This window comes from Pyxicephalus adspersus, chromosome 1 (assembly GCF_032062135.1).
Source record: "Pyxicephalus adspersus chromosome 1, UCB_Pads_2.0, whole genome shotgun sequence".
Classification (NCBI taxonomy): Eukaryota; Metazoa; Chordata; class Amphibia; order Anura; family Pyxicephalidae; genus Pyxicephalus; species Pyxicephalus adspersus.
Genome location: NC_092858.1, coordinates 149243592 through 149248502, shown reverse-complemented (window position 1 = coordinate 149248502; position 4911 = coordinate 149243592).

Genomic DNA, 4911 nt, shown 5'->3' with positions numbered 1-4911 from the left:
GCTGAAGACGGTTCTATCATAGAAACAGCCTGCTCAGAGCAATAGGTGGATATTATCAGATGCAGAATTTAATTTATCCTGCAAACAATCATCCACAAGTCACTGACATTACACTTAATGTAACTACAGGCAAACACATGTAAACATGTAAAGAGAGACATATCCATCTATGCATGTTTGTTTTTGGTGTTGGATTTAATTTTGAAGCTCAAAATAATGTCACAAGAGATGTCCGGAACAACACTGCTGTAATTAGGAACAAAAACTAACAAACTCCTAAAACAGAACAAATAACATAAGGTGATTTGTATTATTAATTACCATCTTGACTGTAGTTCTTTTATTAGTATAAAATTTTAAAAACTCCCAACCACATGCTAGAAGGAAATTACCCGGGTCTCACTCAATTCTGCAGCTGTCCCTCAATGTAGGACACACTTTGCACAATCTATGAATTCAGAAGAAAAGGGATTGATGTTCAATGGCAAGTTGGTGGTTCTTAGAAGCAGTAGCAATCATAGGCATGATGTTAGATATTTTTAGATTAAGTGACAAGCCTGTAATTAGAAATATGTCTTCAAACGGCATAGCTCCCAAGAGTTCTTCTTTTCAACATTAGTTCCTTTTTTCTTAAGTTTTCTTTTTGATGTAAGCCAATAAAAGGTAAAATGTACTATTTAACTCCCAATGTTTAATGTGCTGATGATAAAAAAGTTATGTACTGTAGCTCTGTAATCATTAATACATAATCCTAATTATTTAATAGGGGCAGGCAGTGAATTAGACCTGGTATTGGCCGCTTGCAGTACTTGTACAGAAGGAGTGGTAGAAAAAGAAGCAGTACAAGGAACTAATCTGTTCATGTAAAAGAACATGAAAGCAGAGTAGCAGAGGAATTGACTTCCTATTGTACTGCTTCTCCCTCTATGGTCCAGTCACTGGCTAAGGGTGGGCCCAGGATGACAAAAATGAGGCAGTAAAAAGTACTTTGGGAAAAGGTCTGAATTAACCCTTTTAGATAAGGTATGTTTCATTTCAGATTAACCTTTTTTAGCTGCATTTTCAATTTTTTTACAAAATAGTTTTCAAAATGTTTTTTTAATTTTAATTTTCTGAAACACTGCTGTCTCCCTTTCCCAGCACTTCACTGAATTTGTGGCCAGGGAGATTGCACTGTGTACTTTACAGTCATGTCCCCTAATTATTTGCATTTTTCTTGCAGCATACGCATTGCCCGTTTGCCTCCACAGCTTTTGTCACAGATGTTGCCCGTCAATAGTATGGTGAGCAGGCATCTAGTTACTGAAAAGCCTATGTCCAGAGCGTGTACATGTATGGCTGTAGTCTTGGCCGGGAGAACACGTGTGATTGGCCATGTTGGGACTCCAGGGAGACCCTGAAAGTCAGCATTGCCATTCAGTAGATCTGAGTTCTCCCTTTTTGGCCAAAGTGGCCATCTGGGACCTTTTTAAACATGGGATTGTGTTACATACAAATAACACAATGTGTGGATGTAGTGTTCCTGTAATGGTGTCTCCTTAGGCCATGGTCTAAGTTTTGTTTTCAGAAATCCAGCCCTGGCTAAAAATTTACCATCACATAAAGCTAGAATATATGAAATGGAACAGGTCTAAAATCACCCACCAGCCATCCGTGCAGACAAATCGCCCACCAAAATATTGAGGGAATCTCTTTCATATAGGATCTGCATCATTTGGTATTAAGCAGAAGAACCAGGGCTGCATTGCTGCAAAACATTTTAAATGACAAAATAATGGCTTGGCACAATAATTAAATGCCCGCTGCAGATTGATGGGCAGAGCTCGTAAAATTTTGCGACCGTCTGAGCTGTAAAACTGAGATACAGAATGGCATGATACACAGCAGGAGGCGGCAACTTCCTAAAACAATGATCTTATACTGTGTACTGTGTACTGGAGGTCCTCTAAGGCCAAGTCTCCAGAAAAATCTGGATCAGATTGTAAAAGTGAGCTTGGTTACAACCTAGATTTTGTATGTAAACCTTTAGTGAAAATCCAAACCAATTTACAGAAAGTTCAAGGTGGCGAATGAGAGCTAAACTCTAAGCTAAAATAGGAGAATAAGAGCTAAATTCTTATATATCTTGTTTAAAGGATCTCATCTCTCACACTTTATTACTGCATGTCGGTAGTTTAGCAAGTTAAGAAAATTTCCCAAAGGTGCCCATGTACAAAATGAAGGATATATAGAATGAAGGTTCCATCAAATAACTATGACCATGGCATCATCTACATTTTCTTCTAAATGAACAGACTGCTAATAACCTCCCTGATCATAAAACTGTTGTCCCTCCTAGATTGTAAGCTCTTCGGGGCAGGGTCCTCTTCTGTGTATCTGTCTGTCATTTGCAACCCCTATTTAATGTACAGGGCTGCATATTATGTTGGCGCTATATAAATACTATTTATTATTATTAATAATAATACCCTCATACTTACAAACCATACATTTGTTAGAAACACACATTAAAGAGAAAGTTTAAAGTGCCTCAAGACATTAAAGAATGTTGATCCAGCCATTGAAAAATGTTAATTGGCTAAAGAATTGGTCATCCAGGATACATTTTTTCACTATTATGTTCCCCAGTGACAGACTATTGCTTAAAGTACACTCCACTATTTTCCAGAGGCACCAACAGACAAGTTTTCCTGTGTGAAATCGAAAACGTTTATTACTAATAATAACTACTAGATCAGTTGTCAGTTAATGCATGCAAAGTCATTAAAAAGTGTGCTCTGGTATTTTAAATCCTTTTAAAATTGCCTAAGCTGTAGAGAACATTACTTACAATTCAAGTCAAATGGTTTTGGACCCTTTGCAACTGGGTAACTACTTCTTACTGTTGTCTTAGACCCCATAGAAGAGATTTCTCTGACTTTCTGTTCTGTCTGACACTTATCACCTGGCCAAAAATGGGGACACTGGGGATACAATTCCTTAAACTTTTCTGACCCTTTCAATAGACAGGAATAAGAAGAATCTGTCAAACTTACCTGTTCCTCACTTAAACACAGGCATCTCTCTCCTGCACATGCGTGCAGTTCTGTCGCTGGGCGTGCTTCTGTTTCCAAGCTTTATCAACTCAATCAGAAAATAGCCTCTTAGCCAGCCCTGGCTATTTATTAGTAGTCAGTGTTTGGGCAATATGTCTTGAGCCCCTAGTTCTATGAGCTAGTTCCTGGTCACCTGTGGCTTAATTTAGTGTTTCCTCTGGCCAGCTCCTGCGTTAACCCCTTTTTGTCTAGTTTGTTGGTTCCCAGTCAACTACCCTGTGCTGTTCCAGTGTTCCTGTCTATCTGGGGATATCCCTGAGTATCCTGCGCCTCCTGTTGCTTCCAGTGTCTCCTGTGCCCGCAGTGGCCCCTGTGTCACTAGTGTCTGTCTCCTGGATCTCTGGCTATTGACCCCTGGCGTGTGACCTGACCTTTCTTGTTTGCTGCCTGTCTCCTCCCCGGCTTTCCTAGACTATCCTCCTTCCTTGTGATTTTGTACCGTGCTTGCCCACCTTGGTGTGCCCAAGGACCGCAACCTGGCAGTAACCAGCGGTGCATCATCCTCACCATCAGAGGCTCTGGAGAAAACCTGGTTACTGCTTAGACTCTGCGCCTTGGACCTTCTTAGGGCTCACACCACCCCCATACAACCCACAGCGCCCCCTAGAGGTCCTGTCTCTCCGTGCATGACAGAATCCAATTGGGGATTCAAAATATGCCAACAATGCTCATATTGAAGCATATACCTACCATGCATCGAGTACAAATAAACTTGATCGTGAATGGAAATATCTCTGGTGGGGTATTGTTGGGGGTTTCAGCATACAGGGCTATATTTGAACCCTCATTAAAAGAAGCTTTAACATATATATTGCACTATACCTGATGGAGCAATGCCTTTACAATACAATGTCACCCTAACAGCATCAGAAAGGAACAGCAATCTTGAAAGTCTTTATGTACAATCACAACACTAGCAACCATTACTTTTTTATAATAAAATCAGAGCAGATGGTCAATATATGAATGCATTATTATTAATAATAATAATATTAAACAGGATTTATATAGTGCCAACATATTACGCAGTGCTGAACATTAAATAGGGGTTGAAAATGACAGACAGATACTGACAGTGACACAGGAGGAGAAGAGGACACTGCTCGAAAGACAACTAAGAGATGGGGAAGCAGCATACAATAGGAGGGGAGATATGGATTGGTAGGTGAGTAGTGAGAGACAGAAGAAGACGGGTAGGCAAGTTTTAAAAGATGGGTTTTGTGCACTCCTTTAAATGAGCAGAAAGTAGGAGAAAGTCAAATGGGACAAAGAAAGACCATTCCAAAGAGTTGGGGCAGCTCTAGAAAAGCCTTCGAACCGTGCATGTGATGAGGTTATGACTGTATAATTCATTGTAAGTATCTGTAACCAATGCACTGAATGGTGCCAAAAAAAAAAGATTCATATACAAAACTGTCAGAAAAATTATATAAAGCACTTTTTTAGGAGAATCCTGCCTAGTACACACAGATACACTGGAATTACTGACAATGCTCTAAATAGCTATTCACATTATTTTCTCAAACAGTTAAACTGTAAATTGTAATAATCAATGCTGTGTTCAATGCATGATTTATGGTGGCGGCTTGGTAAACAAACCACTGCATCTTTCTTAAACGGCTCATCTAGTTGCATTGCAGTACTTGTAAATCCTACTCAAGCCAAAAAGATTAAGTCTGACGAGAAAGATTAGCTAAATATCAATATGTCTGTCCTCCTTTATGTAGCTTACAAAATTACAGATTCATAGTTTTTTTTAGGAGAACACACACATCCTTTGGTGCAGATTCTAATTTCTACTACCAATGTGTGGCCA